This window comes from Phoca vitulina, unplaced genomic scaffold (assembly GCF_004348235.1).
Source record: "Phoca vitulina isolate PV1807 unplaced genomic scaffold, GSC_HSeal_1.0 scaffold6, whole genome shotgun sequence".
Classification (NCBI taxonomy): Eukaryota; Metazoa; Chordata; class Mammalia; order Carnivora; family Phocidae; genus Phoca; species Phoca vitulina.
The window spans coordinates 72814722-72830963 of NW_022589709.1; the positions used below are offsets into that span (position 1 = coordinate 72814722).

Consider the following 16242-nt stretch of genomic DNA (forward strand, 5'->3'; position numbering starts at 1 on the left):
TCACTTGGCCTCTGGGTCACCTCCCACTTACTGCCTTTGGGTCTCCTTTCTCATTGGCCCCTCTTCCTCTGTTTTCTTTGCTGGTTCCTCCCTATTCTCCCATCCTCTGAACACTGGACTTTCCCAGGTCAGTTGGAAAATCTCTATTCACACACACCTCCTAGGTTACCCCAACCTGCCTCACGGCCACAAATACTATCTGCATGCTAACAAACACCGAATATCTACCCTAGTTTTGACCTCTCCTCTGAACTCCAGACAGGCAAACACAGCTTGACTGCTCAACACTTTACCTTTATACCTAAATAAGCATCTCAAACTTAGAAAGAGACCTGGACTAACTCTCGATTTTCTCCCCAAATCTGCTCTTCCCAATGGCAAATCCAACCCCATAGATGTTCAAGCCAACAACCTTACAAGCATCTTTGTTTTCCCTCTCTACAAGCTACCTCCAATTACTGGCAAGCTCTGTTGGCTGAGTCTTCAATACAAACCCATAATCTGACTGCTTTTCCATCTCTTCTGCTACTATGGCCCAAGCTACCATCATACTTTTCCTAGATTATTGCAGTAGCCTCCTAACTTGTCTCCTGACTCTACCCATGCTGCCTGTAGTTAAGCCTCCCCCAAGCAGCCAGAGTGATCCTAATAGAACGGTAAATTATATCACATCATTCTCCTGATCAAAAGCCTCCAATGGTTTTTCATCTTACCAAAAGAAAAGTAAAAGCATGATCTAGCCCAGAGATACATCTTTTCTCATTTCATTTTCTACTGTTCTCCCCCCAACTCACTCTGCTCTGACTGGTTGAAAATCCACATGGATCTCAAATTAATTTTAATAATATTAGCCTGAAAATTTGGCATAGGCATAGAAGATCTGACTGTAAGTTAATAAATGGTTTTAGTTGGAGAAATATCTGATTTTTCTTTTTGTTTTAATTTTAATTCCAGTGTAGTTGATGTGCAGTGTTATATTAGTTTGAGGTGTACAATATAGTGATTCAACAATTCTATACATTACTCAGTGCTCATCATGGTAAATGGACTCTGAATGCTATCACCTATTTCACCCATCACCCACCCACCTCCCCTCTGGTCACCACCACTTTGTTCTCTGTATTTAAGGGTCTGGGTTTTTTTTTGTTTGTTTGCCTCTTTTTTTCTTTGTTTGTTTTGTTTCTTAAATTCCACATTTGAGTGAAATCATATGGTATTTGTCTTTCTCTGACTTATTTCACTTACCATTATACTCTCTAGATCCATCCATGTTGCTGGAAATGATAAGATTTCATTCTTTTTATGGCTGATGTATATATATGTGTATATATATATGTGTGTGTATATATATATATATATATATATATATATATATCATATCTTCTTTATCCATTCATCTATGGATGGATACGTGGGCTGCCTCTATAATGCAGCTATTATAAATAATGCTGCAATAAACACCATATATGTATCTTTTTGAGTTAGTGTTTTTATATTGTTTGGGTACTCAGTAGTAGAATTACTGGATCATAGGGTAGTTCTATTTCTAATTTTTTGAGGAACCTCCATGCTGTTCTCCACAGTGGCTGCACTAGTTTGCATTCCCACCAAGAGTGCACGAGCGTTCCTTTTTCTCCACATCCTCACCAACACCTGTTGTTTCTTATTAGTCAGCTTTCTGATCCCACTGTATCAGACCAGTGCATATTTTAGGGTCTTTAGCAATTGCTTTTGGGCCCTAGAGTTAATCCTTTGGGCAAAAATGCAAATTAGATTACCTCCAAGTTTCTGCCAGTCACCCTCTATCCCAGTCTTGGACAACAATCCCCTCTAGTTTTAGTATCTTAGGGGCTATCTTTTCATACCATGAAAGCTACCAAGGCTAAAACATCTGCTCCATTTAGGAGGAAACATAGACCTTCAAAAGACACTTTTGAAATCCGACTAGGTATCAGGTGAGGCACTGAGGAGTCAAGAATGAAAAAGACATGCCCACGTCTTCAAGGAACTCACAGAGGAGTCCAGGTGATGATGGCAAGAGGACCTGATCTTCACAGAACAATGAGAGAGGGATGCCCAGTGTACTACGGGAGCCAAGGAGAGGGCACTCAGCCAGGCTTCCTAGAGGGACAGGCACATCAGCTGAGGCTTACACGGAGGTATACAAATGAAGGTACACAGTGGGTCATATACCAGAGTGTAGAACATAAGCAAAGAATCTACATGCTATGTACAGGAAACCACAGACATTTGGGGCAAGTTACTCTTAAGGTGAGGCTGGGAAGGAAGGCAGACAGCAGGACACAGAGAACTTGGTTTAACATAATCAAGGAGTATGATCTTTGTTCAGCAGGCAACAGAGAGCCACTGAAGCAGGAGAGTGCGGATGCTCTAAGGACATGCCTGGAGGCAGGCAGAGCACAGGGAGCATCCCAGGAGAAGATGATACAGGTCTGAATTAGGCAGGAGGAGTGGAGGTGGGAGAGAAAGGCAGGCTTAACAAACAGTGAGTTAAAATTAGTGGAACTTGATGTGAAGGAGACCAGAAGGAGGAGACAAGGGTAAGCTTATGTTTTCTTCTTGAGGTTATTACCAAGTCCAAGTAGTAACATCAGGCAGGAAGAGGATTTCATTTTAGGAGCGTTGAACTTAAAACTTTAAGGGAAAAGAATTCATTCATTTATCCATTAATTTAAGAGCTATTTATAAAGTACCTACCATGTGAATGTAGGAGTGATTGTGAAGGGAGAGGTCTGGACTTCAGAGAGTGGGCGTCATTAGCACATAGATGATCGGGAGTTAACCCACGAGGATGGCTGGCACAGTACTTGGCCCAAAGGAGGCTGTCCATGGGTACCTGCTGGAAAGAATGAATGAAGAGTTAGTCTGTTTCTAAGAACAGAGCTGGGAGCGAACCATGACACTCTGGAAAACACCAATGATTCAGGCTTGGGTAAAGGATACAGAAAAGGAGTAATCAGAAGTGTGGAGGAGTGGCAAGGTGTAATGTCATGAACATAAAGTGAGATAGGAACCAAGTACACACACATTATCAGGTATTAGAAAGGCTTTTTTATTCTGAGCCTTCTCCCGTGTGACAATTTCTTCAGGAATTATTTCTGAGTGGAAAGTGAAATGGGTCTCTAGACAAATCTAGAACTCCCTGCCAAAAAAAAAGGGGGGGGGGGGCGCTTTTTTTTTTTTTTTTTTTCCTAGACCTTGTCACCTTGTAATCTAAGGGTTATTTGGGCAACAGTAGCATTTCTGGTTACCAAATTTAATTACCAAGTTTGTGCTATTCTGTGATTTTGCTTAAATCAGTTGGAATATTTTTTTCTCACAGATGACGATTATTTTCTACTCTCAGTGTTAACTTCCTGATGCTGATTTAAACCAGAGGCTGTAACTTTGTCAGTGTGAAAACAATTGAAAGTCTAGGACCTGGTGGCATCATTCATTTTGCAGTATATTCATCTACTGGTGAGAGAGGTGGTGGTTTCTGGTCAATGACATGTGAGTGTGATGATCTGGCTGTAGACATCTAATTTTTGTTTGTTTTTGTTTTGGTTTGGTCTTTGCCTACCCAGCATCCATACCCCATTTTATGATAATGGTATCTGAGTTTTTCTTGGGAAACCACTTCTTCTCCATTTCTAGTCCAGGTGATTTGGGTAGAGCTGACTACATTGGGCTTCAAAGAGAAGGCATGTGGCCCAGGGTTCATCAATAAAGCACTGTGATGCCCTCGGCTCAGTGACTGGCCCATGGACTGGCACAGGACCCAATCAGAGGCAATGAGATAGAATTCTTGGACTTGCTAAGCAACCAGGCCAAAGGTACTCTGTTGAACTTGAAGTTGGGTGGATATATATGGATATATACCAGGAGCTAATGTGAGCCACCATATAATGGGGAGAGCCTGTCTGAGAATGAAGCTGATGTAGAGGAAAGAAGAGGTGAGACATGAAGAGAGATAGACTGGCCAAGCACCGAAGACACTGTGATCCTAGATCTGGCCATACCTGAAGCTAGCTAGCATACTGCTATACTTCTTAGTTACATGAGCCAATCAATTCCCTTTTAAGCTTTGGCCACATTTTATTAGCTTTCCCACCACTTGAACCCAAAAGACCAGATGAGACACATAATGGCATCATTTTTTCTGCTTTATCTGCCAACAGAGAATCAACTGTCTAAAGTCATAGAAACTCTCTTAGCTCAACTAGCCTAGGAATTGCAATCCACACTGTACACAGCATCTGTAGGTTAGCCTCTCGTTACCTTCTGTGTCAGCCTCATTCTCTGTTTCTACTTAATGCTCTCTCTGTCCCAGCTCTCTGTTCCTCACCTGAACTCACGGAATACACAACGTTCTATGTTACAAGGTCCACTAGGCTGTGGTCCTCACTGCTTCCCATGGACACTTCCTGTGTATTATGTTCACCTCCAGCGGGCTCTCTCTACCCTAACAATCTGTCTGTTTTAATAACTAGACACAGAACTGGAGGACTGAATGGCAGCCACTTCTGTCCCCAAGCTTGGAAAGCCCAGTGCCCAACTGTTGGGGTCTGGCCACCACCCAATGCCACCAGTACACTCAAGCCTTCTTGTCCTGAACGCCGTACCTGCTGCTGTTTTTTCCTCCCTCCCCTCTGAAGACAAGTTTAGCCTGATGTTATCCCCAACTCTGTCATTTCTGTCACTGCTGTGCCACCCAAGACCTTTGCCATATCCCCTGAGGGATCTCGGGAACGTCTGTGATATCATACCTTAGTGGTCTAGAGGAATCCAGCTTTCGAACACTATTTCACAAGCACAATGATGACACTCTCCCTCCTCAAATAAGGTTGCTTAAGCTTGTTTCCCCTTTTCCTGCCTCCAAACAGGCAAGGTAAGTCATTCATATCTGCCAAGAGAGGAAAATAGCTATCTTCAGAATTATACAAGAGAAGCATTTTCCCTTCAGCTTTTGCTGGAAACCTGAAAAATAACAGAGGGATCAACACTTCCAACGGCAGATGATCTCCTTCCTCTGCTTTTACTACCTTTCTCTCATCAATGAGTATAAACTGAGTAGTCTTTTATGTTCCTGTCAAGGCCTGGAAAACTGAGTTGTAATCATTTAACTCAAATACAACAAATCTTTAATGAGCATCTATTACCTGCCAGTCACTGGGCTAAGTAAAGGGCATACGGAGGAGAATCATACACGCAAGATCCCTGCTTCATTTAGATTCTGTTCTAGTGAGGGTAGAAAAGAGGCAGCAAATCAATGTGTGAACAAATAAGTGAACAATATTTCAGACAGTGTGAAGTGCTATCAAGGAAATATAAGGGAACAATTTTAGAGAGAGTTATCAGAGAAGGTTGTTCTGTAGAGTTAATAGTTGAATTAAAACCCAACGAAAGAAAAGGCACAAACCACATGAAGTCCATGGAAAGGAGTATTCTGGACAGCAGGTCAGCACATGCCAAGACCCAGGGCTTGGAGCAAGCTTGATGTGTTAGGGTAGGGGTCAGTATAATACGGCCCAGGGACCAAATCTGGCCTGCCTTTTCTTTGTACAGCCAAAAAAAGTAAGAATGGCTTTTATATTTTTAAATGGTTGGGGAAAAAAACAAAATAAAATAATTATATTTCATGACACATGAAAATGATTTGAAATTCAAATTTCTGTGACCATAAATAAATTTTTTACTGGAAAGCAGCCATACTCACTCATGTATATATTTTCCATGGTTTCATACCTCATTGGCAGTGTTGAGAGACTGTGTGGCCTATAAAACCTAAACTATTTACTATCTGGCTTTTTGTGGAAAAAGTTGACAGATCCCTGTGTTAGAGGAACAGGAAGAAATATCTTCCCAGGATATAAAGAAACTTGAATTTTTTTAATTATTTAAGATCCTTTTGCCTGTAAATAACAGAAATTGACTTAAGTAATGTGGAGAATTAAAGGTAGCCATAAACTCTTTGATACTTTTCCATAAAGAGGTAGAATCTATGTCATCTCCACCTGAATCTTGGCAGCATTCAACACCTGCTTCAACCTATAGAATATGGCAGAAGTGATTCTGTGCCAGTCCAGGCTTGGGCCTGAAGAGACTGACAGCTTCCACTTCCTGCCTCTTAGAACTTTCTCTGAGACATCTGAACCCCATGTAAGAAGCCTGACTACCATGAGACGGCCATGCTGGAGAGGACATGCTCTGATTGAAAGTCCCAGCTGAGCCAAGGCTTCCAGCCATCACCACCAAGATGCCTACTGTATGAGGGGAGCCATCTTAGATTCATCAGACCAACCCATTAGCCAGCTGAATACCACTGACTGAGCTCAGTTGATTCTACATGGAATAGAAAAATCTTTTAGCTGAGCCCTCTTTGGCTTTTGGCCCACAAAATTGTGAAATATAAAAAACGGGTGCTGTTTTATGCCTCTCCATTTGGGGATAATTATGTTATAGCAATAGACAACCAGAACAAACAACATAAAATTTCATTGTCTCACGTAATAACAAGTTCAGAGATAGATCAGGGTCCATGCACAATATATCCTCATACTGCTTTTCTAAGATTCCTTTGGCTCTGCTCTCTGTTTTGGGTTGGTTTCATCATCCGGCTGGTAGCAAGATGGCTGCAGTAGTTCCAGGGGTCTCATTCAAACCTGACAGTGTGCAGAGTCAGAAGAAAGAATGTTTTTAGGAGAGAGAATATATGTAGGCTGATCAGTATCTACCCTGGAATTAGGGATAGAGTCTCCTCCTCTGAGTCACTGGGGAGGAATGAACACCTGATCAAAACTGGCAGAAGGAAGATAAGAAGAAAGTAGGGAGGAAGTAGGCAAGTGGATATTAGGTCAGCCACTGTGTTCAAGGAAACTTTCTTCCTACTATCATTTGTTCATTCATCCAGAATACTTTATGTTGAACCATATGAATATGCTTTTTAAAAATAAGTCAAACATAGTTAAATTTCAAATGGCTATCATTAATATTTATTAGGCCTTTATATAGTGCAGGCATGGTGCTAGACACTAGGGCCACCACAATTAAATGGTACTAAGATAAAGGAAGGGAAAGAGCAAGATCTTAGATATAACATAAGACCTATATAATGTACAGAACCCAGTCAAAATGGAAATGGAAAGCCTTTTGTTAAAAAATTATTTCAAGGGTTGCCTGGGTGGCTCAGATGGTTAAGCGTCTGCCTTCGGCTCAGGTCATGATCCCAGGGTCCTGGGATCAAGTCCCACATCGGGCTCCCTGCTAGGCGGGGAGCCTGCTTCTCCCTCTGCCTCTGCCTCTCTCTCTCTCTCTCTCTCTCTCTGACTCTCATGAATAAATAAAAAACATTTAAAAAATTAAAAAAAAATTATTTCAAGATGGCAGCAGGGCACCTGGGTGGCTCAGTAGGTTGGGCGTCTGCTTCAGCTCAGGTCATGATCTCAGGGTCCTGGGATCAAGGCCCAAGTCTGGCTCCCTGCTCAGCGGGGAGTCTGCTTCTCCCTCTCCCTCTGCCCCTCACCCCTGCTCATGCTCTGTGTCTCTGCTCTCTTTTTCTCTCTCTCAAATAAATAAAATCATTAAAAAAATAAAAAATTTCAAGATGGCAGTAACAGAGTATTAAACCAAACATGCAGTCCTTTAGAGTATAGGGCCCTGTGTGATTGCACAGGGTGCATGCCCATGAAGCTGGCCCTGGGAAAGAACAGGGGTCCATAGGAGAGGACAGCAGGGGGCCTACGTTAGACTAGGGGGCCAGGAAGCTCTCTTTGAGGAGGTGGTATTTACGCAAGGACCAAAGGATGATTAGGAGTGGCCAGGTGAAGAGCCAGGAGAATGCGGCTCCCCAGTGTAAAAGTAGTGTTCTTTCTCACTCCAGATTGGTTGAGAGACTTAGGGTGGCCTGTTTTCTTCAGTTGTGCTAAGACAAAAAGACAAAGGTAACAAACAGATCCCTTTCCTGTCTGTGCCAGCTCAAGCCTGTTTCCCACCCCTTTTCTGTGTTCCAGATCTTAGCACTTGGGTAATCTACACATATAATCGGATCCTTCCCCTCCAGCACTAGAGATGTCAGGAAAGCCCTAGAGGGGCCCCAGCCCTGTTCCTTGCAGAGCTCAATTGTAAGTGCTTCCTAGGACAACAGCCTAAACTTCCTGATCCACTTGGCTCAGGCTTGTCATAAACAGGGAAGAGTTCTTCCTATCCTCACATTTACTAAGTGCAAACCATGAAGACAGCTAGCACTAACTGGACCTCAAAAAATGTTATCGCCAAACCTGAATCTTTTCCCTAAAATTACCTTAACCCATTTTCAATTCTACAATGTTCTTTTTCTATGTCAGCCTCTATGGAAACTTGATGTAGTGGGCCTCCAGGGTGGTTGTAAATAGAATCAGATGAGAAGCTTATTAAAAATACAGATGCCCCAGCCTCATGCCAAACCCAACTCCTCTATTTTTAACAAGTTCCACAGGTAATTCTGATGCTCTGCCAGGTCTCTGAACCATTGCTTCAGCAAGCTGGAAAAAATAAGGAAATAATTCCCATTTGGCTGGTAGGAGTCAACAGGTTCATTTCTATCATTAAATGTAACCCATTAGGCAAGCTACAGTAGTTCTATTTTCAATACATACACACCTATGATAAAGTTTAACTTATAAATTAAGCACAATAAGACACAAACAACAATAAAAATAAAATAGAACAATTACAACAATAGACTATAATAAGTGGTATGTGAGTGTGGTCTCTAGTTGTCTCTTAAAATATGTTGTTGTACTGGACTCACCCTTCTTCTTGTGATGATGTGAGATGCTCAAATGCCTACATGGTGAGATGAAGCGAGATGAATGACACAGGCATTGCAATGTAATGTTAGGCTACTACTGACCTTCTGATATTAAATCAGAAGGAGGTTCATCTGCTTATGGACCGTGATTAACCACTGGTAACTGAAACTGTGGATAATGGGGGACTACTGTACTTTAACTCAGTACCTCAATTTCCCCAGCAATTAATCTCTCCAATACATTTCTACCCTGGACGCTCTCCGAAGTGTAAAATTCTTCTTGCCTTCCCATTAATGTAGTCCCCCTTCTAGGGGCAGCACCTCAGTTTCCTCAGGCAACTAACTACCTTTCTCCTATAGTAGGAGGCTTCCAGGCTGCTGGTAGGAATGTCAGTCAAGGTGTTCTGAGGCACCCTAGCTGACCAGTGGACCCAGTGGACCCAAGACCCACATTTGGCCAATCAGATTTTCTCTCCCAGGAAATTAAATCTTGAGACAAGTGAAACAGAGACCAAAAATAAATGAAGTTGATTCATCTGCTATAAGTGACCCCAAAAGTCTGTCTGTTGGTTCCTGCTCCCTGAGCAATCTTGGCTCTGAAACCTGGTTTGCCAAGCTTTCTCTTAGGATCTGCGAGCAACCCCATTGCCCATTTCTTTTGTGTAAGTAAGCCAGAATTGGTTCTGTTGCTTGCCACCAAAGAATCCTAACAGATTCTCAGAACTGAGATCTTTGATAGTGTTCTATAGGATAATGATGTCAGAGCTTCCACTCTTATAAAGCCATTATGAATGATGCTCTTATAACTAAAGTGGCCATTCTACGTGAAGAGTTTATTTTAATAATGACATCTTTGTTCCAGTAATAATAGACAGTGAAAATTCCTCAATAGGATAAGGGATTATTCACTGTCCTGCCAAAATGTCTTAAATGGAAACAGGCTTTGGGTAAATACTCTTGATCTAAATGAGGTTCATTGTCCTGGACCTTAGGGAAGGAAAGGACAAGAGAAAAAAGAAAAAGGAAAAGAGTTTGGTTTTCAGTTTAAACCAGTTCCCCTTCAGCTGCATCTCACCCTTTTTACACACACATTGAAGATGAGGCCTACTCTTGAAGTTTTTAAAAGAGGGCTGGAAGTTGCAGCCAAACACACACTTGAAGGGGTGACTAGTGCAGAGGAAATAGCTTCAGCAACTGAACCTTTTCCTCTCAGCAGCCTCGACCTTATTTCTCCCCTATAGAGGGAGAAACTGAGCTCAGTGAGGTTAAGGCATAGGGCTAATGATGGACGGAATCCCTCACTTACTCCTGGTATGTCCCCATCTGTCCCGAAGCCTTCCTTAGACTGTGCCCTGTTGCCTTAAGCAGAAAGTGCCTGCTTAGTCCACACATCGCTGGAAAGAGTATTGAACATGGCATTGCATCTCAAATAAAATGGCAACTGGGCTCCCTGTTCATGTCATGCTCTGTTTTCCTCAATAAATTATAAGTTCCTTGAAGACAGGAACTGTTTTGTCTATTGCGGTCTCACCAGCTCATGTCTGTCACAGAGGAGGTGCTCAGAAAGTGCTTGGAGAATCAGTGACTATCTCATAGGGTCCTCAGACCTTAGGGGAAAGGAGGGTTACCGTCAAGGGGCCCATTCTCAGGAAATAGAAATTCCAAGTCACCCCTAGAGAATCCAGCCAAACTTAAAAGTTTGGCCAAGCTTTTAAACAGCATAGATGATTCTATGATCCTGGAGTTCCGGGATCGAGTCCCGCATTGGGCTCCCTGCTCGGCAGGGAGTCTGCTTCTCCCTCTGACCCTCCCCCCTCTCATGCTTTCTCTCTCTCATTCTCTCTCTCAAATAAATAAATAAAATCTTTAAAAAAAATAAAAATAAATAAATAAATAAATAAACAGCATAGATGATTCTGAATTTGGGGTCCTGGGCAGTGTTTTCCTTTCCAGAAAAGCTGTTCCCTTTTTGAGGCACAGTCATGCTTTGGCTTAGGTTTAAGGAGGGGAAGTTTCTAAAAATCTGAGAGGGAAAGTAGAAGCTAAAAGGCTGACGTACCAGTCATACTTTTTCCAGGGCCAGCCACCTCACCAAGTGCCCAAATCTAGCTCTCATGCACTCCACTGAGGACTGGGAGCTCTCAGAACGAGAGCTACTCTTTGATGCAAGATCCACAATATATCCTTGGGTAAATTCCTTTTGTGCCTCAGTTCCTCAAATGTGGAAAACAGCTAAACAACAACATATACAATCCATCAAAATTTCCTGCCAAATCTATGGGGTTCCCTTAGTGGAGTCTCATTTCTTCACTGTTACTAGTTCAGAGTATGGCCTTCGGATTCAAGCAAAGCTGAAATCAGGCGTTGGCTGTGCCATGTGCTAGCCAAGTGACCTTGTGCAGAACCCTGTAAGCTCTCAAAGCCTCAGTGGTCTTGCCTGTTGCTGGGAGAATGGCCTAACGTCATTATGTGTAAGGAATGCTTAACCTGGTGCCAGGCACATGATAAGCAAGCAGTAAATGGTGGCGTAATGATACCTCTGCTGGGTTCACTTAGACATTTCATTCAAAACAGTCTAACAGTCCGGTGCGTTCTTGGTGATTTAAGTGGCAGGTGTGATCTGAAGTCCTCCTTCAACCATGTAGATTACTTTCTCAACTTCTAAATTATAGGCAGAATTAATTAGGAATAAGGCAAGGAAGCTATATAGACTTATTTATCATGACATTTCTGTCCTGAGCTCTCCCTTGGAAAAGGTTTACTAAATCTATTTTTCTTACTAGATCTAGTATAACCTATTATTCTTACTGAACCGATTATAACCTATTATATTTAATAAATCTATTATTCTTACAAAGATCATTTTGACCATTTGTCAAGGAAAAGCAACATCGCTATTAGACATACCTCGACTGTTTTATTGCCCAAACCTTCTGTTTCTATTTAAGGCTTCATTGTAAGGTATCAGGTTTGGCTTTGAACTCAGTGAGCAGATGAAACATTACCGCTTTCTCAAAAGAGACTCTTAGCAGGCATTCAAAAATCCCCATCCTGCTTCCTTTTCATTAGATCATTGGTCAGTCCTCTACAGTTTCAAGCCAAACGATTTCAAAGGTTCAAGACACCCCTTAGATCACAATGCCTACAGGCAGAACCATTTGAGAGGGAGAAATACTAACACATTGGCCAGAGAACTCTTTGCTGAAGTTAGGTATGGCTCAGCAATGGGAGCTCCTGGAAGCTGGGCAGCAGTCTGTAAGAATCAGAATATGATTTATGTGTCCCCCTTCTCCCTGCTAGGGACAGATGACTGATCTGGACATGCAGTGTGAGCAAAATAACCTTATGTTGTTTTAAGCCACTGAGATTTTAGGGCTCTTGGTTTCTACAGCATCATCTAGCCCATCCTGCCTGATACAGAAAAGGTACAAATGCAGTTGACTGTGTAACAGACACACTCACGGAGCCAGGCCTACTAAATCCTCTCATCTTGGTCAACAATTTTCAGAAGCTAGCAGTTTAGTGGTTTACAGAAATGAAGCTCTGAATTGTGGTCAACAACAGAATAGCTTTTTTTGTTTTGTTTTGTTTTTTAAAGATTTTTATATATTTATTTGACAGAGAGAGACACAGCGAGAGAGGGAACACAAGCAGGGGGAGTGGGAGAGGGAGAAGCAGGCCTCCTGCCGAGCAGGGAGCCCAGTGCGGGGCTCGATCCCAGGACCCTGAGACCACGACCCGAGCCAAAGGCAGTCACTTAACCGACTGAGCCACCCAGGTGCCCCAACAACAGAATAGTTTTAACAGATTGGTGGAAAGATTCAAAGCGATATTCCTCTATGCCACTGTCAGGGTGAGAATCACGATTCCCAAATCTGTATTTCTAGCTGGAATTCTCCTCAGCTGTCGATAGACTAATCCACTGACACCCTGCAGAGAAACCAGAGCAGGCTGTCTTTCCCTCATTCTCAGGCACTTCCCAGGTATGTTGGAGAGCTGGTGCTGACCTCAAATTGAGAACACTTTGATATATACCATCCACCCAAGTAGCCTTCATGATCAAAGGAGTTTATTATCTGTCCCTCAAGTCTGCATGGAGGGAGGGCTCAGGGTTGATGCCAGTCTTGTACATGTCATGAAGAACATTACTATTTTAATTAAAAAAATACATGCTCTAAATCCTGCTAATAATAAATAATAATGATCATTTGTTGAGTGCTTTCTAGGGGGCACCATGATGAGCACTTTATATCTATTATTTTATTTAGTCCACACAACCTGACTAGGTAGAAACTAAAAGCTCCTGCTCTACAAATGAAAAACAAAAAACAAAAAACAAACCAACCAACCACCCAAAGCTTAGAGCAGTCCCATAACTTGCCTAAGGTCAGCCAGCCTAGAAACAGAAGAAATTATGCCAAGCTCGAAGCTATTCTCTTAGGGCACAGTTTCCTCCCTCTCCTGGCCATAGTGCTATGTCTCTCAACATCCCCACCCAAGATCTAAAACCCTGGAGTTTTCCTTGTCTTCGTTGTGTTGCCAGTGACCTGATGACATCATTTTTGGTCTCAAACCAACATTGCTCTAGTATATTCCCCAGGAGAACAAGGCCCTCAACACCTGCTTAGTTTCTTCCGGCCTCCACAGAGGAGGGTCTGAGAAACTAAAGGAAAAACAAAACAAAGTGATCCACGGGGAAAGAAAAAAAAAATGGATTGAGAGAAGTTATTTTCTTGATAACTCTGTGTGACTAACTAGTAACTGAGGAAAAGAAAACTGATCTGCGGGCTTGTAAGAGAGCCCGAGGCGGAAATAGCCCTGTGAGCCCAAGAAGTGGGCGGAACCAGAGGCCGCAGCCTGGAAACAAAGGACAGGAAACAGGATTTCTTTTTTCCAAAGTCCAGAACAAAGCTGACGAGGAGTTTGGCAGGAAGAGGGACCACCATTTCATACTTAAAGTGGAAAAAATACCAAGGGCTCCAAACTGAAGATATTTGGGAAGGGATGAGTCATGGAGGAATGGTGATACATAATCTTTGCTTTCTGAGAACAGACACTTAATATTCCTGCTCAGCATTCTTTTATTATTTGGCTGCAGTCCTCATGCTTTCTATGAGAAGCCAGGAAAGGGCTGGAAGATTCTCACCTTGCTCATTATGGGATACACAACCTGGAAATCTAAGCTCTGTTCCCTCCTCTCCGTTCCCTCTTTCCTACCCTGCTGTCCCTCTTCCTGGAATGCCTGTCCCACTGCTCCTAGCATAGGTAACTCTTCATTTGCAGGTCTCAGTGGACACGTCACATCCTCAAAGGTGCTTTCTCTGACCTTCATTCTGTGGCAGAGTGTGCTAGTTGCCTATCCAGGATCCATCTACCTTCTCTCTCATTAACAGGATTCTAATTTTGTTGGTGGTGAAGTTCCAGTTAAAAGGTACATTTCCCAGCCTCCCTTGCAAGGGGGTGACCATGTGACACAGTTCGAGGGAATGAGACGTGATCAGAAGCCATTAGATTGTACTTCTGGTTCCCAAAAAGACCAATTCAACAGGCGAGCAAGCTCTGTTTGCACCTGGCCCCTCTGCCTTGCCTGAGCCGGGACCTCTGTAATGGTGAACAGCACTCTAGCATCCTTCTGCCACGCATGAAGCATCAAGGACCATACTCTAATGATGGCACATCAGAAAGTTGGAAGGAATCTAAGGCCCTGATGACATTTGTCTCTGAAGAGACAAAGTAGAAAATAAGTAACATCTAGATCAACAAAATAAAATATATTTGCCTTTTTAACCCAAGCTGGTTTTGCTGCTCTATCATTCCCTGGAGTGAGTTTTTGCAGGAGACAATGGCGTAGCTTTTATGCAGAGGGTTCAATGAAAGGACAGCAGAGTGATAAGATTGTAAGGATTTGGGAATTATTAACCATGGACACTATTGTGATGAGAGTACTGCTTGGGGAATATCTCCTTTATCTCTAGCCTCTCAAAGTAATGAAGTAATTTCATGTACAACAATTTTGCTGCTTAGTAACACCCAGGCTTCAAGCATATTGACTTTTTTCCATGGGAGAACATTATCCAAATGCAACTTTTGTCTCATGTTTACTTATGTATGTTGGAAACAGCCAACTGGAAACTGTTTAGACTTTGTTTAATTTCTTTTTCTGGAAAATATTTTCAAGTTGTTACTTTGGTAGGAAAATGTTACCTGGATAAAATATGTGTCAAAATATGGTCCCACTTGTTCCCACTTACCATTTAATAAATTGGCCCAGACGGTACACAGCTGTGTAAAGCACACATCATGAAACCTCGGTTGGTGAGTATAAAAATGACCATCATCCACCGATTTACAAGCAGCCCCTAACTTGGTTTGGGGTCCCCAAAGAGCAGACCAAGAAACAAAGACTTGAGAGTAAAATAGTCCATTTAGGAGGTGCAGGGACACTGGGACGGGGCTGGGGAGGTGACAGGGAAAGGCAGGCAGTGAACAAGGGGTGTGTTACTGTGTCTGCAGCTACACCAAGTGACTGGGACTCAACCCTCCAGAGAAACTCTAGGAAACAGTATAAAAGGCACGCCTCCGACGTACCCCACCAGCGTGGGGAGGGGGGAGCTGGGCTACTTTTACACCAATTCCCATCAGTCATTGGTCAAGGCTACTCTCAGGATGTGAATTCCCTGGCAGCCGCAGAGCAGGGCAGAGGGGCCTGTGTGTCTGAAAAAAGCCCTTGGGCACAGAGGTGCACATTCCGGCAATGAGAAGGGTAGACAGCACAAGAAAGCGGCAAGGTCTAAAGGACACTGACAGTCAGTGCTACAGCCCCCTTCAAGTAAAGCTCAGACATCAGTGTCCGAAATCATCGGTGACAGAGAAGAAGTTTTTAGATGGTACAAGGACAAGCTTTTTCGTTTTTAATAGTTATAAATTAAGCTTAAATGCAGAACATGCTGGGTTTTCCATTTGTGGAACTGATGTAATAAACAGAATGTAAAAGATATCAAGTACAACAAAGGTGATCAATGGATTTAAAGAACATCGAAAACAGTAATTATACGGATGGTATGCTAATATGCAAAAGTCATGGGAAATGACAGAAGTTTGGGGATCACTGAGGGGTACTATACAGCTAGTGAAATGGAGGCATAAAACCAGGCTGCTGAGTGTTCAGTAAATATCTACTGTGTACACAGCACTCTGCTAGAATATAAGAGATTTAGAGGCCATGAACCCTGCCTCAAGGACTTCAGCTGTAGTGGCAGCAGCGGGGGTGGTAGCAGCACCAGCAGCAGCAGTGGTAACAGTGGTGGTGCTGGGGGTGGTGCTGGTAGTAGTGGTGGTAGTAACAGTGGTAGTAGTGGTGGTGGTAGTGGTGGTAGTGGTGGTGGGAGTGGTGGTAGTAGGAGTGGTGGTAATGGTGGTAGTAGGAGTGGTGGTAGTGGTGGTAGTAGTAA

At 42.8% G+C, this 16242-nt stretch overlaps 1 long non-coding RNA gene across 1 annotated transcript in view; it reads right to left on the minus strand.

Moving 5' to 3' along the window:
* Nucleotides 1–2724: 2724 nt before the first annotated feature.
* LOC116632456 overlaps nucleotides 2725–16242 on the minus strand; it is a 31433-nt gene continuing 17915 nt past the window's right edge. Inside the window, exons 2-3 of the long non-coding RNA XR_004299414.1 lie at nucleotides 4770–4906; nucleotides 2725–2860 (exon numbers count right to left, since the gene is read on the minus strand). This is a non-coding gene — a long non-coding RNA (uncharacterized LOC116632456). The remainder of the gene's footprint in view (nucleotides 2861–4769; nucleotides 4907–16242) is intronic.